The sequence below is a fragment of the Lissotriton vulgaris genome, chromosome 12 (assembly GCF_964263255.1).
Source record: "Lissotriton vulgaris chromosome 12, aLisVul1.2, whole genome shotgun sequence".
NCBI lineage: Eukaryota > Metazoa > Chordata > Amphibia > Caudata > Salamandridae > Lissotriton > Lissotriton vulgaris.
In genome coordinates this window covers 737,023,597-737,050,877 of record NC_141700.1, presented here as the reverse complement: position 1 = coordinate 737,050,877, position 27,281 = coordinate 737,023,597, and the positions used below count along the sequence as shown (strand labels likewise).

Sequence of the window (27,281 nt, the reverse complement as noted above, 5' to 3'; positions counted from 1 at the left end):
CAAAGGCTATGCAGTCTTGTGTCCACCTCATGACACTTAACCCACCACAAACGGACACCTCCTTCCACTTTATTTCACTCTAGCAGGTTCCTGTTTTCTCCTTTTGATATGGTGTTTATATCTTTCTCTTTCTGCTTCTTTCTCCCTTGTGTGTTTTTCTCTCTCTCGCACTGGGCCAAAGTCTGATGCAGAAAAAGTAAGTGTTCAATTACTGGCTCAAATTAGGCACTGTCCTACAGGTACAACCCTGTCTTAAAAAAAGAAGTAAATTAGATGAAGCCTTGAACAGGGATTGAGGGGTGCAAGACAGGTGTCATATGCCCTATGCTTATTTATTTATAAGCTCAATTAGGGAAGGGAAGAATATTGCATGCTACCCATGTGCTTGTAATGCATCCCAACTAGGTGTCTTGTTTGTTAATTAAGTACATAGCTGCAATCTTTAACAAAAAGTACATGGGCAGTCCTTGATGCCCATATCTCACTAAACGCTTGAATGCATTTGAATTCTGGTGCAAGTGGAAAATAGTAGCCACTACAATTGCACTCCTTATGTTTGTGCTGAGGCAGGCTACCACAGAATAACAAGGGATGAATCCTGAAAACAGGAGCCCTGTCCATAATTACCCATGTCCATTTCTGCCCTTCAATGTGGTGCAGGGACAGGAACTTCTGTATTATGACATGTGATTTCCAAACACTTATAATTCAGGCACTGTGCTAAGGATGCCCTTTGCCTTCCTCATTACAGTGTAATGTAGGGCCATATTTATGACCCCAGTCGCATTGCTCTTTCACCATTCCACATGGTACATGTAATCTCTAATACATTTATTGTATAGTTGATTCAACCCATAACATTAAAAAAGAAATCAGCATGATACTCTATATTTTCAAATACTTAATTAACAATAAAATCAGAGATATTCCATTATTCGGGCAATCTGCATAGTATACCTTATTTAAATTGCCAAGTGCATAGATCTAACCCAATCTAAAATGAACAATTTCCTTTATTAAATAAAACATAATCACATAACCACTAAGATTCATACTCAATATATAGTGTTCATAATATGAAGTTGGAAATATATACACTGAGCTGTTTTATAAATATGGTTAACCAAATTACAATAATGCCTAAAAACCTTTCCAAGGGCACCAATCCATCAGTACAATCTAGGAGGACAAAGTGAGTATTGCACTCCAGTCTTATCATACTTAAAGTCTCCAATATACCTGCTTGAGCTCAATGCCTATTGGACTTGTCCCTCCTGTTATCTCAGGCATACCCTCTTGATGCCTCCCTCTCCAAAGGGGAATGCCAAAATACAAGGGTACCCACATAAATGCCCATTCTAATCTTCTTTTGGGAGCAATTAAAATGCAAGGCATTCTTTCTCAGAAGGTTTAATCCCAACTATCGGGCTCCATTTATCTTAAGGGAGAACTTCTTCCAAATCCGATCTTATTTACACCCCAACTGTTGAGCAGGTAGCTCAGTACTTGATGTAAATGATGTAATTGTTAACTGACGTTCTTTCAATGGAAGGGCCATCACCCGGGCATTCAACAATACAACAACAATTGATTCAAAATACAGACAAATTAAGCACATCTCCCCAGCACCCCAGGGGATCTATAGCTGAAGCTAAAGTAAGATGCCTGTGCACAAGAACGAACTACCTCTGCCAAAAAAATAGGTTTTAACAATAGTCACCTTTGATGATCTAGGGCAGGGCAACAGCATAACAAATGAAACCACAATTCTCGATAATTGTAGCATAGCCTGCAATTGGTGTTGCCCCCTAAGCCAACTCAGCACGGGTAAATATCTCTTATTGGTAGCGCAAGCACTCTCATGAAGAGGATTTGATCCTGAGTATTTGCATTAATGAGATCAGAAAAGCATTTTTGTGAATCCCCAACATAATTGTAATCCTTTAGGGACTGTGCCACTCCTTGGCACTCAACGGTATGCAAGTCCTGTTCCCAGAAAGACGCTTTCATTTGCTTGTTCATAGCTGTCTTCCATGCCCGATATGGGTAATCACCTTCCCCCAAGGCAGACACCACAATGTTGAGTAACAAAATCGCCCCATTAAGTTGTCTTGACCATGGGTTACTAGGTTTTTTCAGAAATCGTTTTCAAAAGATATTTTACCGAATTCTTGGGGGTCGTCCTGCACTTGATGAACATTTTTAACATGGATGCCTTACACTCGATTGATTGAATTACTAACCCTAGCTCAAGTCTTAATCTGGAGCGTCGGACGTGTCGCAGTTGATGGAATATTTGTTGGTATGCTCTAATGTGACATGACTGCAACATATCGTCCAGTGCGCCAGGATAAGCAAAGTGACCATACTGCAGGGCTGGGGTTAAGGTTGGCTTTATTAATCTTAAAATAGGAGAAGCAGAAGCACTACTTAATAAGTGATTCAGTTGACCAATTCCATCAGTAATAGCTGCTGCTTTCTTGTTAAGGTCTTTAACTTTGCCAGCAGCAAAAGCAGTTTAACTAAACCACACACCCAGATATTTATAATGTAATGCTGTAGTAATGGTCTTACCTTCCAATTGCCAAGTTGCCAGCTTCTTCCTTCAGTAACTACCGAAAACCAGGACTTTAGTTTTGGACTGATTTACCAATAGATGGTTAGCCTTGTTAACCCCTTTGGTGCTCATGACGAGGTCAGCTCGTCATGAGCTACGGCACTCCGGTGCTCATGACGAGCTGAGCTCGTCATGACCACGCCCGTTCCATGGAACGCTCGCACGCTGGGCTGATTTTCCTGCTGTGCTGAACGTTCCATTGGAACGGGTGTGGCCATGACGAGCTCAGCTCGTCATGAGCACCGGAGCGCCGTAGCTCATGACTAGCTGACCTCGTCATGAGTGACCTATAAAGGTGACAGAATATGACTGATTATGATCTAGCATTGTTGCCCAACAAGACCCATACAGTATAGGAGGTCCTGCTAGGGTTTTTTTGGTGCTAGAAATTTAAGGCAATAATAAAGTAAAAAAATTATGGTTCATGTTTTTGTATACATTTTGTAGTATTGTGGTTTGTACAGTCCTAATCTGTCACCTTTATATGTAACTATTGTAAATAATCATGAGTGTTTGTTGTGTATGTTGAATATGTCAAAAATGATTCAACCTAATTTTATAACTTCTTCATTTGCAGTGCACTGGTATCTATATAGACCCCTCTTCTGATATTTAGCTATTCAGATAACTGTCAAAGCCCAGGTCACCTGAGTTTCTGTTCAGTTCTGATGGAGATTGAAGACAGTCCGACCCCACCCTGAAACTGCTTGTTCCAGCACACTAGTTTTAAACAGTGCACTAAGAACCAGAAGCTCAAGGGAAGGGGGGAAGTGGATAAAATAAAAAAGAGAGACAACACCGTTCTTGCGTTTCCACTGTAGAAGAGCTGCTAAAATCTGCGGCCCTCTCTGACTTCTGTAGAAACTGGTGCCTAATGAAACATAAACAAAGAACAGATAAGTGCAACCTATCCCTAAATGTGTTCCTGACTAAACCTTAATCTATTAGAAATTCTCTTCTAAAAGTACCTCTTGGATCCTGGTCTCAAGCTTCCAGGTTTAGAATGTGTTACTGTTCTGGGATGTGCTTTCTATTACTGTAAAACTTCTGTAAAATCAAACGAATATCATTATCAGAATTACCAACGTCTAAAATTCACATTATTATACCTAAAGCCTAAATTCTTAATAGCAAACTCACTTTTCAAACACTTCCAGACTTTTTATAAAACAAATACTGTACTTTTACATCAAAATACAGCAGGTAATTTGTGCAAGTCCTTGATTTACTGTTTGCCTTGCTGTCAATGGTTTCCTCTGTTCGATTCTTAAAAAGTTCCATGTAAAACAATGTTTATTTCACAAAGTTCCACAAAGTATTCTTGTAACAAAGGGTTTGAACCACAAAGTTCGTGGGAGATATCTTGTTCCAAATTGTCTTTACATGAATCCAGAAATCGCCGACAAAGTTCTTTCAGGTAATAAAAGGTTTTGCACTTACTTGTTGCTGAAAAGGGATACTGATCAGTCTAACCTTGTCCTCTTTCTCTTTTGCAGGTCGGTTGCAGTGGACAGAAGAGGGGCTGAGGCAAGAAGGAGCCGGAAACCGGAAGAAGGAAGAGCCAGCAGCCGCGCCCGTTGAAGCCAATGAAGGTCTGGAGAGAGCAGGAGTGCCAGCAGCGAAGGATCTGTTCTCAGGTAAGTGGGAGGTAGACGAGCACAAGCACTGGGTGAGGCTCAGGGGCTGCCTTTTATAGACAGGGCTGGGTGTGCTTCGAAGAGCTGGGTGTGGTTCGAATAACTGGGTGTGGTTCTCACAAGCAGGTGTGCAGAGCTTCAGTTATTATGCTAATGAGTTGATGTAACACATGGCCTAGGGAGGAGTGCACTAAATAAGCCTTGGTAAAAGCAAGGTCCAATGTGCAAACAAGACAGCAATGTCCAAACTTGTGAATACATTGAGCAACATACACAGAAGTCTTAGGGAGGGGCTGAGATAACAAGAAAGGCTTTCAACAGTATGTTTAAATAGAGCTAATACAGAGACCACTAGTGCAATGAGAGGGGACATGCTCTTTGCTGTGCACAAACCCTAACAATAACGAGCAATGCACAGTGCTGATTGGAAATGCTCAAAGTTCTATAGGAGCGTTTGATGCAGGTCATTCAGCTTTCATGATGCTTTCAGAATACTATCTAAAGTGTTATTTTAAATTCTGACCTACAGCACTGTTGGACTTGGCCCTCTCTGCAAGGTCACACCCAAACATTTTGCCTTTACTCCTCCTGCTTTGGAACCTGTTTTGTTGACTTCCAGGATTCTGTGCACTTCCCACGGCTAACCACTGCTAAAGTGTTTGTGCTCTCTCCCCTAAACACGGTTTGCAACCAATCGGCAGATTTAATTGCCTTATCAGTCCCTACTTTAGTGATACTCCATGTTCCCAGTGCCTGTAAATAAGTGGTGCTAGTCGACCTGCATCACGCATTGTGCCACCCACTTATGTAGGCTTTTAAAACATGTCTTAGGCCTGCGATTGCAACCTGTGTGCAGTTTTGAACTGTCAATTTGACTTTGCAAGATAGCCAGTTTACCAGGCCTAAGCCTTTCTTCTAATTCATACAGGTCACCCCTAAGGTATTCCCAAAACGGCCCTTAGGGCAGGGTGCAGTATATTTATAAAGTTGGACATGCAAGTTCAAGCTTTACATTACTGGTAGTGAAGAACTCTTAGCAGGAGGAGGCCTATGTCTCCCATAGGATAACTTTGGGTTACCTTATTTCATTCAATAAGTGATAACTTTTCTATGTTAATAGGAAAAAAAATCATGTTTGCTCTTGAAAAAGTTGTAGTTTAAAATCCTCTTTAACTGTAAAGTTAGATTTTCATTCCAATCCTGGAAATGCGACATTTAGAAAATATGCATTTTTTTGTCTTAAATATTTGTGCCTGCAGCCTGTGTCCTGGCTCACTTGACTAGGTGTAGTTAACAGTTGGGCTTTGAGTATTCCTCACAGACAATGTCACAAAGGGGTCACAAGATCCAAAGTTCCTCTGGAGCACTACTCTCCAGCTGCCCACCTTCCGGCTACACCGACTCTGACATTTTGTAGAACCAGAAGTTCGGAGTGGCCAGATGAGGGGAAGGAAGATATCCGCACCAACAATACTGTAGCTATGTTTTCACCAAATGTCCAAAAATGTGCTTGCCAATGTACTGTTCCTTTCAGGCAGGGCCGGACTGACTACCGGGCAATTTGGAATGCTGCCGAGCTGGGGGGGGGGGATTTCACTGCGGTGGGGGCTGATTTTGTTCATTGAGACCTGCGTGTGCTTCGAAATAATTAAAGCAAAACGAATTTCGTTTAGCACCCACAGTTCTCCATGAACAAAATCAGCCCCCAGCTCAGCAGCATTCCAAACTGCCCGGTAGCCAGTCCGGCCCTGCTTTCAGGAACCTCTCAACAGTAGGGTACCTCAAGGTATTATTCACAAGCTCAGCAAAATCCAGCACTGATTGGGATTACCCAATCATCTAGTTCACTGGAATCAGCCTTTGGAATAGGTCACACTCAATTTATAACTAGAAAGGTCTTACCATGAATCTGAGATGTACACAGTAATAACCAGCCTTACACACCTTGCAGACTAGAGATTCGTCACCTGAAGTCTGCTGAGTTGTCCTGCACCAACACACTCTCAGATTGTTGCATCCTTGGGAACGCCATATATCAGGAGCTGCTTCTCTCCAAACTGTGATGACAACAAGCATTGGAATGTGGAAGCGGCTGCGTTTTTATAGATGCAGAGTTCCTCCAAGATGGCAGCCGTGATTTAGAGCATCCTTGCGAGATCTCGCCACTACAGTGCTTCCCACAAGATCTCTTTTGTAAAATAGATGAAAGGTTAAAAAAGAATGCACAGAGTGCAAAACAAAATGAAAATTACATTAACGAACTGCTGCAATATAAGTAGCTTTAGCACTGTCACCTAAAACACATATAAGAACCTTTGAATATGAGGTGGACGTTTATTCTAATGTCTAGTGGTACAGAGTAAGTACTTATGACTAGGGATGGCTGAAATTGGTAGAGTTTAATTCTACTGACATGTGCAGAATGCCATTAAAATTCTAAGAATTTCTTCAGAATTCACTACTGAGCAAAGTGGGCTCAGCACAGAATGCACACTCATGTTCATAAGTGGATACAAGGGTGCAGTTTGTGCTATGCTATGAAAATAGTGCTGCCAAATACCACTCTGTGCCCTTACATACTCTGTAGTGATTAAATGTTTTAATCACTGCAGAGTATGTAAGGGATGTGATTGGCTAGCATGTAGTGTTTTCTAAAGTTTTGAAACCACTGCATATCAGTTGTAAGCACAGCACAGCATTCCTGGGGCACATTTGCGGCAAGCACAGAATCATCTGAAAGTATGGAATGAATCTCATATGTGTGTATAATTACTTGAGGGACCTAAGAAGGGTCATGATAACATGATAAGTCAACCAGAAACCCTTAGTCAGATTAGTAAACTCAGTCTTAAAGCTGCAAACTGGGGCATTGCTGACAATGATTTAATAATGAATTGTAAGAGATCACTTTTGGTTGCTTTTATTTATTTTAAACAAATATCGTCGTTTGAGGCCACGATAGATGGAAATTAACCCTGCTAGCAATGAAATTATACCTGCTGTTTAGGTATGGCAGCCTACCTGTTAATAATTTTAAAGGCAAATGGGGCAAAGCAGGAGACAGGGTTAAAGGAAATTGTCCATGTTGTCAAGGGGTACATTTTTAAAGTTTTTTTGTATATTTTATTGCGGTTTTTTGAATATCTTATGAGGAAGAACTTAGGTACAAATAATGATGTAATTTTCATTACTTCACCATACTACTATTGTAATGAATTTTCATGGTACAAATAATTATGCATTCCTATTACTCAATTGTGCTGCTACTGTAAATAGATAGCGAACGATTATTTATAATTGTATGTCTTATATGTATCTGTGTGTTGTAAGTGTCTTGTTTTATGGTGTACTTTTATGATCTACAATTATCAAAATGAAGTTCTTTGATTGATTGATTGATTGATTGATTGATTGATTGATTGATTGATAACATATCATTAGGAATAGATAATCCAGGCCATGGCACCAACTCACACTTCAAAGGAGCTGTCTCAGCATACACACAAAAGACTTCACAGTCTTTTTGTGACCCCAGACATCCTGGAACCAGGGCAAGGAGGCAGGAAATTCCAGAATCATCTGAGAGGGAAAACTTTTCCCAGTTAAAAGCTGGCACCAGGAACAAAAATACTGCCCTCAGACTCATTCTTCAGTTCACTCCCGGATCTGCAAACGACACCCAGAAGGCTTGTCCTGCATATCAGAGGACTGACCTGCTGCTTGAGGCCCTCTTTGGAGTTAAGAGGATTGCCTGCCTTGAACTCTCAGAGGACCGCCCTGCTGCTGGAGGACAACCTTGCTGCTGGAACCCAGGACCACCAGAGTGACATCACGGGTTACTTTGCTGGCCTCTTGTTCAGAGCCACTGGGACACAAAAATCTCAAAGAGCTTTTAAAGTGCACCTTGTCCCAGGCTGAAGCCAGTCCTGACCCTTCAAGTGGTAGCACACCTTATCCTCCAGTTCTGGACCCTTGGAAGTGGTGCTAAATGTGCCCAACCAGCCAAAATCCAAAATTTTGGATTTTGCCATAAAGTTTCATGAGAACCGAGGTGAACCTAGGACCTAACATCTCATCAATCTGCCAAAGGTGCATCAGCAGTGAGCTTGCTTTCCCAACAGCTCCGACTATGTTCGTCTCCACAGCAGATTATTCTGTTCAGGTGCGTCACTCTAGAAGTGTATCCTGACTCCAGGAGCTCACATCAGTTAAAGCATGTTGCTTTGTCCTACTGGATATTTTTAACTTCCCAAAAAGTTACAAAGTACCAACATAGAAATCTTCACTGCAACTTCACCCAGATGACGCCTCTTCTTTGGATCCTGCTGGCTCCCCATACCTACTAAACTTTACCTTATTTACCTTCTCAGACATCTTCCTCTAAAATTTCCTATGAGTCTGAAGGTAGGCCAATCCTCTTCTAGTATCTGACCATCACTCAATCATGATTAAACAACAGGGGGTGGTGATGGATAGAGTTTCTGAATTAAGCAGAATACTCTCACCCAGTCAAGAGATCAGGGCTTGATCCAACACCGTTTTTTAGCTCACTGCACCATCCCAGCTCAGAACTCGGCTATATGCAAATTAGTCTGTCCCTGGCCCAGTGCATCATGGGAACAGGGCAGACCAAACTACCAAGCCAATTCTTTCACTGGGAAGGAAACAAGCTTCCTGGGACCAGTACATCACTCAATCATGGTCAGCCATATCTTCCAACTTTGCCCCAGTCTCATGTGACTAGATTTTTGCGATTTTCAACTTGTTTTTTTTAGGCGCTGGAGTACACCAAAAACCTAAAAATTCATAACTACAGTTTTACTCATTGGAAACGTGTTATTTTGTTGTCAAATCATCTAAATTGGTTTGGGATTTTTCTTGAGTTGTGTTTTCATTTTATTCCTGTTGAAATGTTGAATACATTCTTAACAAATTACCTTTAACTCAATCCTGACTGCTTTTGGGCCAAGCCACCAGAGGGTTAAGCGTAGGTTCATTTAGTGACTTTTTCTGATACACCCTGACCATATTGTGACTTTTACTTGAGAAGGGTTCATACCCGCACTTAACCAAAAACCCAATTTCTACTGAAAAAACTATATAGAGCACTGGATCTCCCTCATTGGAGTTTAGGTACGTGTGTCTAAGAAAAAAAAGAATAGGAAACATTTAACTCAATTATGACATTTCATTATTTCACCTTTATTAATTTTTATACTTAGGCCCTCATGTATTAAGCTATTTTGTGGTCAGTAAGGCTCTGAGTTGTGAAATCAGAAACTTTCTGACCACTAAATAAAAATGTTTAATTCACAAAACGCAGTTGATGATTCAGTAAGATGTTACTGAATCCAACTGAATTGCAATTTGGTTCTGGAAATATATACTGAATCAGTATTTGGAAGGGGTGTGTTCAGTGCATCACTTCCAAATCCCTCGGGGATCTAGTAATATTTTGTGACTAAAATATGGTTGCAAATCATTAATATTTTACTACCTCCCAAAAGGAGATGGTGAGGCATTCACAATTGGAAATGGTCTCCATGGAATAACAATGTATGGGCTTCACGACAACAAACTGCCGAAGCACCGAGGACAAGGGTTATACTTACCAAGATTTTATGTGTGTTTTTGCTGCTAAAGTCTTACTTTAGTGATTTACTGATACTTAAGGGTTACAAAGCTCTTGTTCAGTAAATGCACACAAAGAAGTTGCCTTGTATCAGCACAGAATAATAGAAAGCAGGTGTCCTAAAAATGAGAAACGAATGACAGCCAAGAACAATCCTGAGCACAGCGTGAGATACTAGGGCTGCTAATTAGAGACTGCACTAGACTCTCTTTTAAAAAGTAAAATACAAGCATTGGTGTGCGGAAACATAGAATGATTATTTATCTATATTATAATTAGGATTGCTCAATCAAATGATAAATACAAAGGCAAAACCGAATATCAGCTATAAATAGTCTATAACTGATTGTAATCCAAAGTTGGCAATTGTCAGTCTCAGCCACTTTTTGGTTTATATTATTACTAGCAGCCCGCCCCGGCGTTGCCCGGGGGCAGAAGGGGGCTGGGGGCTGCATTTTGAGTATTAGTGTAGTCCCGGCCGGGCCCCCCGCCATCCCGCCCGCCCCGACATTGCTTGTACCGCTGCCCGCCCGCCTGCCTCCCGCCCGCCTCCAGCCCGCCCCGGCATTGCCCGGGGGCAGAAGGGGGCTGGGGGCTGTATTTTGAATATTTCTTTAGTCCCACCCTGGCCCCCCGCCCGCCCGCCTCCCGCCTCCCTCCCGCCTCACGCCTTACCTCAGCCGCGCTCGGACTTAGCCCCCACTCCCGGGCCCACGGCAGCCCCGACATTGCCCGGACCGCCTCCCGCCTCCCGCCTCGCCTTACCTGAGCCGCCTCGCCACTCTTCACTCCTCGCCGCACTTTGCCGCTCGTCACCGCTCCTCCCCGCGTGTCATCACGCAGGTGTAGGTCGTGGTCAGCGCTACGTCGCGGCCGGCGCTTGTTTTAGGGGACTACTTTTTTTTTAAACTTTATTTTTTTAATTTACGTTTATTTTTTATTTTATGCAGCCTATGTCCATCTACACACCCTGTGGTTTACAACAATGTATTGGGTGTGTGGATTGGCGCTGTGGTTCCCGAGTTTACCTTGCCCAAAGGTTTCTGTTCTCTCTTTATAATAGTAGTATAGATCATCAGCCAGTAACTAGTAATTTTAAACTGAATATCACTCGTGGCAACTTACATTTCCTAGTTTGTTGTAGTATATGGACAGCCGTTCCTCAAATAAAAATATATCAAGAACCTATTGTATCCAATTGTTAATGTGAGGACTTGCAATATCCTTTCAATGGCACAAAAAATGCCAGAGGGAAATCAGATTGCCAACAACAATAAAGCTTGATTGCTTATTTGCTTGTGTGTCATCCCCATCATGATACTCTCAGTATCTAAAGGGACTAAACAGAAATCCTGACCAAGACTGAGTCCTAATTTGATCTAATCACAGCAAACCTTGACAACAGCAAGTGTAGAAGGTCTGTGGCCAGTGTAGTGAGCCTCCCAGCTCCCCTGAGCTCGGCCCACATCAGCATGGCCAACAGCTATAAATAAATGGGCAGCTGACTGGTTGCGTAGTGTGTCCTTTAGTGCAGCACAGGGTATGGGACAGGAGCGGAATGCTACACTGGCAAAGATGGCATAGAGTAAGCAGCTTCACTCCGCAGACCGACTTTATACCGAGGAGCCAGCCATGCAGAGCAGTGGTTAATTTGTAAAAAACATAAGTGCCGGAGCTCTCCTCAGGTGGCAGATTGCACCAGCCGATTTCTCCTGTTAGTGCCATCTAAAACAGAACTAACTACTAGCCATGAAATTCGGTAGAGGATGTTGAGTCCATGGCCAGAGTTGCCGACTCCGGAGTTGGAGAACCAGGTTTGAATCTCGGCGTCGGCTCAACATCCTGAGATTCTGGGCAAATCACTAAGGGCCCGATGTAGGTAAAAGCGATTTTCCGATTTCAAAATACCGAGGCGGTCCGAATCGGTATTCTGAAATCGGAAAACGAGATGTAGGGAAAAAAAAGCGAATGAATACCGATTCGGTCGGCATCGGTAATGAGAATCGGTACGTTCCGAATCGGCACGGACCGAATCGGGAAGTACCGAATCGGCCAACAACGAATCGGAAATTACCGAATCGGCTAACACCGATTCGGATAGTCCTGATTCGGCTAACACCGAATCGGTAAAAGCCGATTCGGTAAAATCCGAATCGGCAATCATAGAATCGTAGCCATGAAAACACACCCATGGGGAAAAAGCCCATAGGAATGCATTGAAGAAACCGATTCGGTAAAATACGATTCGGATAATACCGAATCGGATTTTACCGATTCGGTAATTTCCGATTCGGTAAAAGCCGATTCGGCAAAAGCCGATTCAGCCAATGAGGTGGCTCCCCCTCCCCCACCCAAACAGGGAGTGGCAACCCTGGCAGGTGCAGCTAATAAAGAAGTTTCTGGAGAGCCAGCCTGAGCTCAACACTCACAGTTAGCAGCAGTGGGAGTAGGAGGTTGTCAACTGTAGTGAAGAACATGGCAGACCAGAGCGAGAGCCAGAAGTCCTCCCAGAAGAGGAAGCCGAAGTTCACCACCACCGAGCTTCAGGTGTTGGTCGAGGAGGTGGTGAGGGTGCACCGCCAGCTGTTTGGAAAGCTGTCCCTCAATGTGCCAGACAGCACCAAGAGGAGGATCTGGGCCGAAATCGCCCAAAAGGTGAATGCTGCGGGTGTCACCCCCAGGTCCGTGGAAGAACTCAAGAAGAGATTCTACGACATCCGCAGCCTCACAAAAAGGAAGATGGCTGAGATACAGAGGCAGGCTGGAGGCACTGGAGGAGGCAGGAACCCGGCGCCACCCCTCACCGAGCTGGAGGAACTGGTCTCCAGCACCATTGAGAGGGAGAGTGTCAGTGGAATTGGGACCCTGGACAGCTCTGCGAGAGCTACAGCTACAGGTAAGAAGCATGCGCATCATGACACACCCTACCAGACACCTCCCCATTAGACACAATGCATAGGCAAACCCCAGCACAGTACTGTCACCAACATACAAGAGACAAGCATCATGGTACATGTAGTCAGCAGAAGTTAGCAAAATATGGCAGTGCAGGATCACAAGACAGGAAACAGTGTGACACAGTGTAAGGAGATGCAAGGACATGTGGAATGCTTTAATTGAACTGACTGTAATACATCGGCACTCAGTTTACAAATGCTTCTTTGTACCTAGGGGCACCATCAGGCGGACCAACATTGTCATCAGAGGGAGCAGCACCGTCTGACACTGCACTCGCAGGGCCGAGCACCAGCCAGGCTGCCCAGGAGGAGGAGGAGGATGGAAACACCCTAGGGCTAGGTATGGAGGGAGACCTGGTGATAGACTTCGACGCACTGCACTCCCCACAAATGGCCAGCACACCCCCCTTACAGTTCTCCCCAGAGAACTCCCCTACAAGGGACACCATTCCACCTACACCAGCTCCTGCCACAACCATGGCTTTGCCACCTGTACAACCTGTCCTGGGAGCAGGGGCTCAGGGACCGGCCAGCACCACACCCCCACCAGTGGCACCCCAGCCCACTCAGCAGGCCGGCAGCAGCAGTGCCCGGCGCCGTGCCATCACCACCACTGCTGCACCAGCACGGGAGGGCAGTGTATTCCTGGGCCTCGAGGGAAAGATGGTGAAGATACAGAGGCAGCAGGCAAAATCCACGATGGCCTGCCAACGCCAGCTCCTGCAGCACAACCTGCAGATGGGAGAAATGGTAAAGGGATTTCAGGCCTTCGTGGAATCGAATAAGGAGGTGGCAGCAGGGTTAGGCAGGCTAACCACTGCCATAACCCAGTTGTGTAGCAGAATGGAGGAGCAGGAGCTGGTGCGCAGGCGGGATGCCCGTGTACAGAACCGCTGCATGAGCCGCCTTGCTGCGGCGACGGCACAACTGTGCCAGCGCAGCGCAAACATGGAATCTAGCCTGAGTCAGAATACGGCAGAGCTCACAAGGGGGATGGCCCGGATCACCACTGCTATGGAGGCCATGATTATTTTGAACACAGCCTCCAATCCTGCCCTGGACCTGGGTGATGCTGGGGACAGCAGCAGCCGCAGCAGCCCGGCCAGCGCTGCGTCTGAGCCACGTAGGAGCACCAGGCGCTCCGCAGATGCTGCTGGTCATTCAGAGGGGGCTGAGGGACACCCCAGTGGGTCTAGCAAGCGGGCAAAGAAATAGCCTTGCAAGGGCGGGTGAGGCAGCCTGAACCTTGGACTTTAGTTTTTTTTCCTATACACCATTTTTTGTTGCACATCAGTGCTGTAACTGTGTTGCAACAGTATTAAAATTTGTTTTTTCCCAACCACCATTTAGCTGTCTTTGCATCTGTACTCACTCAGAAATAGTTCTCAGTAATCTCCTCACGTCTGTATCTGCCATCACTTGGCGTACACACCCCAGCTGGCTGTGTCAGTGGCACAGCTTCGTCGTCGTCATGGTCCTCGTAGTCAGACAACTCCACCTCAGTGCCCTTCTTCACCGCAAGGTTGTGTAACATTGCACATACAGCTATGATCTTGCAGCAGGTGATGGGGGTATACTGCCTTGCACCTCCACTCTTGTGCAGGCATCTGAATCTACTTTTCCAGATGCCAAAGGTCCGTTCGACAACATTCCTTGTGCGTATGTGGGCCCGGTTATACCTCCTTTGGCTGGGTGTGGAGGGGTTGAGGTAGGGGGTGAGTATGAATGAGCGGAGGGCATATGCACTGTCGCCTGGAAGACAAAGGGGTTACATTACACACATGCATACATGTATTACACCTAGCTACTATGTGTTATGGGGGTCTGATGATGTGTCTCACCTAGGAGGTATCCTTCACCAAATTCGCCAGCCATCAGCCGTGCATAGATGCCGCTCTGTTGGAAAATATAGGAGTCATGGGTACTCCCTGGAAATTTTGCTACCAGGTCTGTGATGGTGCACTTTGCATTGCAGATCACCTGCACGTTGATGGTGTGTGTAGACTTCCGATTGCGGTATATGTATTCTGTGTCCGCTGGTGGGCAAATCGGAATGTGCGTGCCATCTATGCAACCAATGATTTGGGGAAATTGTGCCATCTGGTAGAAGTCAGCTTTAGTTTGTAGCAGTTCTGCGTGGGTTGCAGGGAAAGAGATGTATTGGTCCATCCTGTGTATCATGGCGTCAAGGAATGTGTGGAAGAACCTTGACAGGCTGCTCTGGCTCACCCCTCCTGCTGCTGCAACTCCACTTTGATAGCTGCCAGACGCTAGCAGGTGTAGGCTGCATAGCACCTGGATGTGCGCAGGGATGGCGTGTGCCCTTGGGGTGTGGTGGTCCAAGAATGGTTTGAGATCCCTGATGAGCTCAAGTATGGTGTCAGAGTCCAGCCTGTATCTCTGTAGTATCTCTGCCTCTGTGAGCATGAACAGGGTTATCCTCTGTCTGTAGACCTGTTCATTTCTTAGCCATTCCCTCTGTCCTTCCTGCTGTAGCCGTAGCCGCCTCGCAATGACATAAAAAGCTGCCATCCTGCAAGTTGCAATGCATTTTGGGTCTGTTTATATGGGTTGGAGTTGGTTACCACCTGATTGGAATCCATGGTAAATACCGAGTGGATTCTACCGATTTTGAGCCGATTTCGGTGTTTCTGTGCCTCCCTACATCTCCCCATCTGTCGGAATCGGGGAATTTCCCGATCGGCGATTCATACGAATCGGTATGTTTTCCGATTCGGCTCATGTCCGAATCGGTCTATCTACCGATTCGGTACATGGACCGAATCGGCCCATGTCCCGATTCGGTGTCACTACCGATTCGGTACATGGATCGAATCGGTAATTTTCAGATTCGGTGTCACTACCGATTCGGTACATGGACCGAATCGGTAATTTTCCGATTCGGTGTGACTACCGATTCGGTACATGGACCGATTCGGTAATTTTCCGATTCGGTGTCACTACCGATTCGGTACATGGACCTATTCGGTGTTTGCATCCGATTCGGTGTTTTACCGATTCGTTACATATCCGATTTTCGGTATGTACGTATCGGATTCTTTCCCATTCGGTACTCATTCCGATTCGGATATCACTCCGATTATGTATGTTTTTTGTTCCCTACATCTCGATGGCTGTTTACCGATCGGTAAGGGCCAAAAATCGGTATTTTCGGCAGTTACCGATCGGTAACGGCCTACCTACATCGGGCCCTTAATCTCCCCGTAAATGAATGTGTCCTTAACTGGTGCCCATGAAAAGCGCTGGTGCTGATGCTGAAGTGATGGTGCTGAGCACCAGGAACCACTGGCTCAAATTAAGCATTAATGCAGAGTGCTTACGCCATACAGAACCGGCCTCTGCAGTGAATAAGCTGGTAGAGTACCGCTGTCTTCCCCGCCTACCTCCCACCCCTGTTTGTAAAGTATCAACGCACCACCACAGCATCGCCTAGTGGCCAATTCAAGGCAACCCACCTTAAGTGGCATGCACAGCAGGGATTGAAGGCTGCTGCAGCACTCCTCTGCTTGGCTGCCCCCAAACAGTACCATTTGGTCGTAGGAATGTGCCACCACCCCCGAAGACCATGGGGAAAGGCAGCACAACCCTTCAGACCAACAGGCAGTACATCAGCCAGGCCTCAGTGATGGGTCTCCCTACTGCCCTGCACCCTGGATGGAAAGTCCTAACTACAAGCACAGTGACTTTGTGGCTACACTGTAGGTCTGTGAGGCAGCCATGCCTCAGTGCTAAGTGACCCTAATGTCCTGCATCCTGGACGTAGGGTTCTAACTACAAGCATAGTGACTTTGTGGACACACTGTAGGGCTGTGAGGGAGCAGCCCCCTGCCCTGCTCCAGCATGGCTGACAACTAGTGTTCCAAAGGATCTGACCCATGTCACCCGAAAAGGTAGCACCAAACAACCCCGGAACTACGTTGGACTACTCTTCTTCGGAGGGCGCCCTCGTGCCCTTTAGCGAGTTGGCTGACTCGTGCCTACTAAACTGGCATGGAAGGCCTGGCTCAACAGACTCAATAATTACTTCACAGCCATGAGGGAGACAGACCCACTGGTAAAGTGGGCACCCAGGCCGCACTTCGCTGGTGATTAAATTCATGAAAATTAGGAAACTTGCAAACAATGGAGATGATAAACACTGATTAATGCTGTTGGGAAATTAATGCACATTTTGGAGCTCAACTTGACCCAGACTATGAACGTTTCACGTTGCGCCAAGCCAATCAGAGATGGGTGAGACCATAGATCACTTCTATGCCTTCCTGCATAGGTTGGCGAGCATATACCTAGCTGCCAAGGTTTCAAATTGCTATGTGTGACCTTTTCATAATATCAGTGTAATTATCAGTGACATTTCAATGACTATGAGTGACACTTTCTTGCCAGCAAAATCAAGCAATGAAGACAAACAAAACGCATAAATATTAGAAATGACACCTATTTGAGCAACAAGAAACTCTAAGAAGATCTTACAACGGCTGAGAAGCACCAGAAATGGAATGGCACAACCAGGAGACAGACTACAAGAATGCAGGGCTGGCACATAGCTGCTAAGTTTTCAGATTTCTTATGTGTGACATGTGCATGGTACTAGTAGACTTATGAATGACATTTAACTGCCGAATGTGTGGCACTTAGAGTAACACTTTCTCATGAGTAAAACCACGTAATGAGGTGCATGGAAAGAGATAAGTATCAGAACTTACACACAATGAGATCTTGCAAATGGAGCAAAACGCATGGAATGAAAGGTTATAGTTACTTTATAATGAACTCTAAATGTCTGCACATTTTGTGGCAGCCTAGCTTATACTGTGTGTAATACAAGTTTAAAGCCATGTGCATATTCATGTGCTTACACTCGCATGCTGGGTCCTTGTAGCACTGTAATATGGAAGTAACTAGTCACCACTAGCCAAGGAGGACAAACGTCTGATCCTCTCTGGTTACACACAAAACATATGCAGTGATTGCATTAACCAATTGAGATCCCATAACATTAATGTTGCATTTCCAGCCATTTTTGTTTACCTTGCATGACTGCATTTATGCATATTTCATTTAAGGTGTATGATTATTTTGCATGTAGTTGCCTAAATACCAAACAATGTTTATGGGATACTATTTATTTCTGTTTTGTTGTGAGACTGCGGCTGCCTTGGATGCACTGAGCAGTTCAGACTAAAGGCATTGAGACCCTCACGGGTGAGTAGTGCGCTTCACAAATCCCTGATTGATTGATTGACGTAAGCCTTATGACCTGTGCAGTTTCAAATATGACCACCTATTCAAAGGGCCTTTACAGCAGGGCATCCAAGCAGCATGTGTGATGCTGACAGCTTGGCGTTTACAGCTGCATTGCCAAACATCATTCATCGTACTAAGAACATGAATACAATTCATCCTCTACATGAACCAAGTACATTCCCAGGCTCAGTCTTAAATACGAATTAAGTTAAACATTCTAATGCATGGTGCAAACTAACTGGCATTGAGTCCTAGTATTGCTAAGTAAATGCTGCTGAGATCAACTGAACTTGGCAGTACAGAGCCTGTGGACTGAGAATGCGTGAATGGCTTAGCTGACTGCTGGCGGTGAATAAGTGTGCACAAGTGTATAAACCAGGCTGAGCGTATCACTGCTTGGTTTCTCCTGAACTGCATCTTGTGGTTGATGCTCTTGGTTGGTTGCCCACAGTGGCTGAGGGGACATGGGTTGCAAGAGCATGCAGAAGTTAAAGGGTGTGCCTGAGCAGACGATGGACGGTTGGGGACTCACAAGCAGCATCTGCTTTTGCTGAGAAGTGTCTTATTTTGGCTGACTGGCAAGTAGCAGTAGCACTTTTATTATTGCTCGCTCTTCGCTCGGCTGTCACCCATGCCAGCCAGAGACCAGAGCACCCACACCCTAACCTAAGCAACTTACTGAAACTACATAAAAAGAGTCAATTGGCTGGTGAAATTCAGCTTCCGCTGGCCGGGAGAGACACAGCAGAGCAATAGGAGGGCTCTCTTTGGTGCATCCGGTGTCCTCTTCAGCAGTAATTACTCCAACTGTAATGAACTGGCGGTCTAACTCATTAGACCGGCACACCCACTCACGTCAGCGGGTCGAGTGCGAATAATAAACGGGGCGTGACTGCACAGGGTCAGTTGGCTCCCAACCTGCTAACTGTGTGGTGTCTATTCTTTTCCCTGCGCAATACGCCCTTTCGGCCCACGGCCCTTTCGCCTGTCACACCTGCAAGTTCACCTGCTTCAGGACCCTCACCAAATCCACTTCCTCCAAACACAGCTCCAACTCTAACCACCTGAAGTGCATCCTGCTGAACTCCCGCTCGGTCCACAGACACGCAACTGAACTCTGGGACCTACTCGACACTGCATCACCGGACATCGCCTTCCTTACAGAAACATGGATGAACACATCATCAGCACCCGACATCGCTATAGCCATACCGGACGCTTACAAGATCATCCGAAAAGACCGCACCAACCAAACAGGAGGAGGCATCATCCACAGGAGCACCATCAAAATCACGACCAGCATCGACGATAATCTTGCAACCGCCGAACATCTCCACTTCCAGATCCACACCGACCCTAGGACCACACTTAGAGGCACCCTCATCTACAGGCCTCCAGGAACCCGCACTCAATTCAGCGATGACATCACTGACTTCGTCAGCCCACATGCCCTCACCTCCGAGAACTACATTCTATTAGGAGACCTCAACTTCCACCTTGAAAACAAACACAACAGCAACACCAACTCCCTTCTGGACAACCTGGCCAATCTCGGACTCAAACAACTTGTGGACAACCCCACCCATGTAGCCGGACACATGCTCGACCCTATCTTCACCTCCAGCAAGCACATTTCCTTCGACCGCACCACAGCTCTCCATTGGACGGACCACAGCTGTGTTCACTTCAGCTACAAAACCACCTTGACCCACAACCGCCCACAACCTATTCCTCGGAGAAACTGGAACAAAATCACCTCCGACCAACTCCTCACATCACTCAACCAAAACCCTCCCACCCTCTCATTGGACCCAAACCAAGCGGCCACTAAACTCAAGCAATGGATCACCCACAGCGCTGACGAATTAGCACCCCTGAAAAAGCACCAGATCAATTCAGACAGCAAAAAGGCTCCCTGGTTCAATGATGACCTTAAAAAATCCAAGAAGCTATGCCGCACCCTAGAGAAAACATGGAGAAAAAACCCAACCACCGACAACATGGCCACCCTCAAGGCGGCCACCCGCAAACACCTCCAACTGATTCGATCCACCAAGAAATCAGCTTTCAAGGATCGTCTCGACAACAACGCCCACAACAGCAAGGAACTTTTCAACATCGTCAAAGAATTCACCAACCCCGCCGCAGCATCTAACGACGTCACTCCCTCCCAAGACCTCTGCGATGCGTTATCCTCCTTCTTCTACAACAAAATTGCCGACATTCACAACAGCTTCGAGAACTCTCCCTGCGAACAACCCTCCCCACCCTCCTCAGATCCCACACCGCCAACTAACAACCTCAGTGCCTGGAACCCAATCACCACCGAAGACACCATCCGCCTAATGAACTCAATCCACTCTGGCTCGCCAACCGACCCCTGCTCCCACCACATCTTCAACAAAGCTGACTCCATCATCGCACCCCATCTCCGTGATGTCATCAACTGCTCGTTCAACTCTGCCACCTTCCCAGAAAGCTGGAAACACGCCGAACTCAGCGCCCTCCTGAAGAAACCCACAGCAGACCCCTCTGAACTAAAAAACTACCGACCCATATCCCTCCTCCCCTTCCCCGCCAAAGTCATTGAGAAAGCCGTCAACAGCCAACTCGCCGCCTTCCTTGAATCCAACAACTCCCTCGATCCCTCTCAGTCCGGATTTCGAGCCAAACACAGCACCGAAACCGCCCTCATTGCAGCAACAGACGACATCAGAACACTATTGGATAACGGAGAAACAGCGTCCCTCATTCTACTCGACCTCTCGGCCGCTTTCAACACAGTCTGCCACAGCACCCTTATACAACGCCTCAGCAACATCGGCATACAAGGAAAAGCCTTGGACTGGATCATCTCATTCCTCAAAGAGTCCGACTTCCCCCATTCAACTCAGAGGCCACTGAAGTCATCTGTGGAGTACCACAAGGATCATCACTCAGCCCCACCCTCTTCAACGATTACATGAGTCCACTCGCCTCCATCGCACGTCAACACAACCTTAACATCATCTCTTATGCCGACGACACCCAGTTAATCCTTTCCCTCACCAAAGACCCTAACACCGCCAAAACCAATCTTCACGAAGGCATGAAAGAAGTAGCCGAATGGATGAAACATAGCCGCCTAAAACTCAACTCAGACAAAACGGAGGTGCTCATCCTTGGATCCTCCCCCTCTGCCTGGGACGACTCTTGGTGGCCTTCCGCTCTGGGCACAGCACCCACACCCACAGACCACGCACGCAACCTGGGTTTCATCCTAGACTCCTCTCTCTCGATGTCCAGACAAGTCAACGCAGTCTCATCCTCCTGCTTCAAAGTACTTCGTATTCTCAAAAAGATCTTCCGCTGGATCCCCCTCGAAACAAGAAAGACTGTCACCCACGCACTGGTCACGAGTCAACTGGATTATGGTAACACACTATACGCCGGAATCACAGCAAAACTACAGAAAAAACTCCAACGCATCCAAAACGCATCAGCGAGACTCATATTGGACATCCCTCGCCAAGATCACATCACCGGACACCTAAAAGACCTCCACTGGCTTCCCGTCAACAAGAGAATTACATTCCGTCTTCTCACCCACGCACACAAGGCCCTCTACAAACTAGGACCCGAATGCCTCAACACTCGACTGTCCTTCTACACACCCACCCGCCAACTTAGACCGTCCAATCAAGCCCTCGCCGCAGTCCCGCGCATCCGAAAATCCACTATTGGTGGCAGATCCTTCTCCTTCCTGGCGGCCAAGACCTGGAACTCACTCCCCACTCACCTCCGCCTTACTCAAGAACACATCTCCTTCAGAAAAGAACTTAAAACCTGGCTATTTGACAAAAATTGAACCCCCCTTCCCCAAGCGCCTTGAGACCCTCTGGGTGAGTAGTGCGCTATATAAATCCTTGAACTTGAACTAGGTGTAATCCAGGCAGATCTCCACATTAGCGAAGAGCCCGGAGCCAAACCTATGCTCCTGCGTGGGAAACAACCTTTACAACGCAGTCATTACATAGCACTACCTTTACATAGCAGTCATTACATCACAACATCCTTTACATTGCATATCATTACAACACAGCCATTATATTGCATGTCACTACAACGCATGTCATTACAATGCATGTCACTCCAACGCAGGCATTACATCGCAAGTCATTACAACGCATACCATTACAACGCATAGTACTCTTACACTATCCGACACTTACCCTACTGTTGCACTCACTGAAGTTAGAACAGTCATTTTTACCCCTACACTATCCAACACTTACCCTACTGTTGCACTCACTGCAGTTAGAATAGTAATTATTACCCCTATCCTATCCAACACTTACCTTACATGCAATGTAATGGTATGCGTTGTAAAGGTATAATGCAATGTAATGGAAGAATGCGTTGTAAAGGTAGTTTCTGAAAATGCGACGTAATGGCATGCTATGTAAAACAATGCATTGTAAAGGATGTTGCGATGTAAAAACTGTGTTGTAAACGCATGCATTGTAAATGTATGTGTTGTAACCTCATACATTCTCCTGCACCCGACATCGTGCATGGCCGCCCAACAGCTCAACACACGCCGAAGACGAGGGGCGGAGTGTTAGCCACGTTCCCTGAGCCCCGCGACTAGCAGTATCGGAAGCAAGCAACCACCGCAGCAACAGTGCATGTTCCAGAGCAGCCGGTAAAGGCGCAGCCCCAGCACAGGCACGCAGAGGCCCACAAAAAGTGCATCAAAGCGCTAGGCAGCCCACACAGCCACAAGGGACCATGCCCATGCGGACCAGGCCCTAGAGGAGAATAAAAAGGGCACCAGCAGAAAAAGGCCATAGGCACGAGGCAGGAAATAGCACTGCCAACAGGGAAAACCCCCAAGGCCCAGCAAGGAGGCGATGGCGCAAACCCACCACGTGCACACGCGAGGAGCAAAGAAAGAACACTCACCAAGGGGTGCGTCAAAGAACCGGCGCACATTACACCCTGCAACACCAGGACACAAACCTCAGGGCACAATGGGTGACAACCCTGATGAGAACCAGCCACCAGTCATTACGCAGTCATTACGCAACTTGCACCCAGAGGTGTGCTACCCCCTTCAGTGATGTGGTTGACCCCACTACTGCATCCCCGCAGAGGAAAACGTGGCTGGGGCAGTTGGAAAATTATTTTGTGGCAACAAGGGAGACTGACAGGGCAGTGAAGTGATCACTACTACTTCACTGTGTGGGGCAAGAAGTATACCTGCTATTCAAACACCTCCCGAACACAGGAGCCCCAAACGACTATGACGCGGCAGTGACGGTGCTCAAAGCACATTTTGACCCTCAATTAAATCCAGATTTTTTAATATTCTAGTTGCCACAAGACCAGGGAGGGGGAATCGATCAATGCGTTCCACGCGATGCTGAGAGAAGTAGCAAGTACCTACGTCACTGAAGACAGGGCTGCAGAGGAGATTCATGCTCAGCTCATCCAAGGGGTATGCAGAAAGATACTATGCGGACTGATACTGAGGCATCCGAACATACCCCTCAGCGACATATTGGTTATGGCCAGGGCACACAACGTATCAGCATCTAGAGCATACGAGATGGACTTAGCGCTAATGCGAACAACAGAAAAGAGCGCAATCATCAAGACAGAGCAGGCTGATGCTGTCAGAGCATGAGGCAGAGGGAGCAGGCAGTGAGACCATCCACCCAGAGCCCGAAAGGCCAGTGTGGATACTGTGGGTGTGAAGAGCACCCACCCCAGGCATGCCCCACCCAAGGGAGGATGTGCTCCAACTGCTCAAGGACAGCAGAGGAGCCAAACCAATGCAGAGACTAGTGCGCCAGCTATCGAGCACCTCCCTTGCACCCTAACAAGACTAGAAAAAGAACAAACAAGCCCCCTACCGAGTGGAAGACACATGCATGGAAGAGGAAGAAAGAGAGACGTACCTAGTTTCCTTCAGGCAGGGGCCCAATAAGCAACGGAGACCACAGCCCACGTGCACAGTAAAGATCACCAGATCGGAAGTAAAGGCAGTCATTGACACCGGCGCATCAGTTAACATCATGTGGATTCAGGAGTACAATCGACTGAGGCCCAAACCAGAACTAAAACCTTCCAAAACAAAGATCTTCGCATATGGAAGTGATTCACACCTGCCGCTACGTGGCAAAATGACCTTGCCAATACGGTCAGAACACAACAAGATCACCACTGACATTCACGTCATCAACCAAGAGGCCGACACACTACTTTGCAGCCACGCTGCGGAAGATCTAGGCCTGGTAATGTTCGCGAGTAGTGTACAGACGAACCAAACTAAAGAACTTCTAAATCAATTGGCAAACATGTTCAAAGGTCTACGACATATCAAGAAGGCCCCAATTAAACTCCATATCGACCTGTCTGTTGCCCCGACAGCGTTATGCCACAGGCGGATCCATTTCCACTTCAGACCACTAATGGCGCGGGAGCTGCAAAAGCTGGAAGATCAAGGGGTTATCGAGAAGGTCTCTGGACCCACACCTTGGGTGTCACCCATGGTGATAGCGGGAAAGCCACGACAGCCAGGAAAGATGAGGCTATGTATCGATATGCGCCTCCCCAACAAAGTCATCCGACGGGAAAGCCATATAATGCCAATGACGGACACCCATCGTGGCCGACGTCAGCAGGTCCATGTGGTTTTCCAAATTGGACCTGAACATGGGGTTTCACCAGTTGGTCCTATCCAAAGAAAGCCGCTACATCACCATGTTCAGTACCCACCTAGGGTTGAGGAGATACAAGCGCCACAATTTTGGAATATTGTCTGGAGCAGAGGTGTTCCAGGACGTGGTGCGAGAAATCCTAATAGGCCTGCCAGGGGTATTGAACGTGAGTGATGACATCCTCATCCACTCCAACACCACGTATGAGCACTATAAACACCTGCGAGCCACGCTGAAGGGACTCCAAGAACATGGCATCACCCTGCATAAGGAAAAGTGCTTATTCTTCCAGAAGCAGATAGAGTTGTTCGGTCTACATTTTCAACCAGGAGGGAATCCAAGTGGATCCGCGTAAGTCTCAAGCCATCAAAGACGTGCCAGCCCACTCAACTGTGTCTGAAGTGCAAAGCTTCCTCAGGATGGCTACATACTATGGCTGATCCATCCCCGACTTGGCCACCATCGCGGAGCCCCTCCGGTACCTTACTTGTGCAGACATCATGTGGAAGTGGGAACCCTGGGAGGAGACAGCATTCCAGAAGGTTAAAAGCACCCTCCTCCACCACACCACGCTGGTGTACTTCGACCCCGCTAAACACACTGAGATACTGGTGGGCTTCGGGTAGTGTTAACCCAGGAACAGGAGCCAGGTAAGTGGGCAGCCCTAGCGTATGCCAGCAAGGCACTCTCACCCATGGAGGGGTGTTATGCACAGATCGAGCAGGAGGCCCTGGCCATCCGGTGGTCATGCCCACATTTTAATTTTTACATCAGCGGCCAACCATTTAAGGTCATCACGAACCACCAACCGTTGGTGCCTTTGTTCAAGCGGTCAACACCGTACACACCTCCGACGATTGAACAATAGGCCATTGGGCTCCAGCAATATGAGATGGAAGTAGCATATTGACCAGGCATCAAGAACCCAGTCAATTTCCTATCGCAACACCCGGCCCGAAGGGACAGCAGGGAGAAGAGCCGGAAGTCGAAACACTTGAATCATCACATGCCCGAAAGCACTGACGCTATCAGACATCGCTGCTGCAACAGATGGATACCCAATGTTCGCCAAAGTGCACAATGCCATCCAAGGAGGCAACTGGCACTAGTTCTTACAATCAGCAAATGATTGGTCAGGATATGAGAGGGAGTGCCTCATGAAGATGTGGAGAGTCAGAAACGAGTTAAGTGCGACTCAAGGAGGAATTCTGTTGAGGGGATCCCGCATCTTCATCACTGCAGCCCTACAACACCATGTGATGCCATTGGCTCATGGAGGACATCAGGGGATTGAAAAAATAAAGGCCCAGATGCGAGAAAAGATCTGGTTCCCAGGCAATGAGACCCGAGTTGAGAAAGCCATAAAGAGATGACTGGCCTGCTAGCTTACGAGCGCCAAAGAATGACCGGTGGCCATCCAAACGGAAGAGCATAGGAAGACCCAGTGGGAGAATGTGAGCATCGAGTTTCCCAAATGGTCGAGTGACCATAGCTATGGTCGACAGCTAATCCAAATACCCTGTAGTAGAAGTTGTCATCCCCACCGCATTCTCTCAGGCTGCCCCGGTGCTCAAGAAGATATTTGCAATGTTCAGGTATCCAGAAGAGATCAAGAGTGACAACGGACCCCCATTCCAAATGGGTGAATTCAGTGACTTTATGCAGAATCATGGGATGAGACATTGCTGCATCAACCAGCAATGGCATCAGGCTAACGGAGAAATTGAGAGGTTCATGAGAACTCTCAACAAGGCTCTACGAATTGCTGTGGCAGAGAATGCAGATCCCGAACAACACCTGCAGCTGTTTCTCTAAGGGTATCAGAGCACCCCACACATCACCACCCGTCAAACCCAGTGGGCGATGATGTTCAACGGGCCGCACCGTGACGCCATCCCTGTTTGCCCAGGGTGGGCTCTGCTGCCTTACGATAAGGATGACGCCATTGGGTGAAGGGAGAGACAAAACTTCGCTGCCAGCTGGGCAAGAAGGGGGACGTCCCAGGACGTGCAATAAGAGGACACAATGATGAAAGATCAGAGACCGGGAGAAAAATTCTGAACCATGTCCGAATCATGTTACTGGACAGTAGTCGGTGTCAAAGGAACCATGATAACTGTGGAAAAGGAAGGGGAAGAAGTGACCAGAAATATCTCTTGGTTCAAAAAGGTGCCAGAGCCTCTTCCCACAGTGGAAGAAGACAATATCCCCTGAGCAGGCAAAAGCAGCGGAGGGGATCAGGAGGAACACCACCCTTGCACACCGCCGCAAGCACATTCCACAGCATCAAATGAAGCCCACCAAGGAACTGGGACGACCCGCAGGGCTCCTGGGAGCCAATTACAACATCCAGGGCACTGGAGCCACCCATCGCAAACCTGGGGTCGTCACTCCAGATAAGGAGAGAGAGAGAGAACCCGAGGCCGAACTCCCACCCAAAGGACGTTTTGTGCCAGGTAGTGATTC

The 27,281-nt window shown here is 47.0% G+C and overlaps 1 protein-coding gene across 1 annotated transcript in view; it reads right to left on the bottom strand.

Annotated features, from left to right (window-relative positions):
- The window catches only part of LOC147678454 (extracellular calcium-sensing receptor-like), a 110,311-nt gene that overhangs the window by 26,893 nt on the left and 56,137 nt on the right, over positions 1-27,281 (bottom strand). The gene's annotated exons all lie outside the window — the stretch shown is intronic.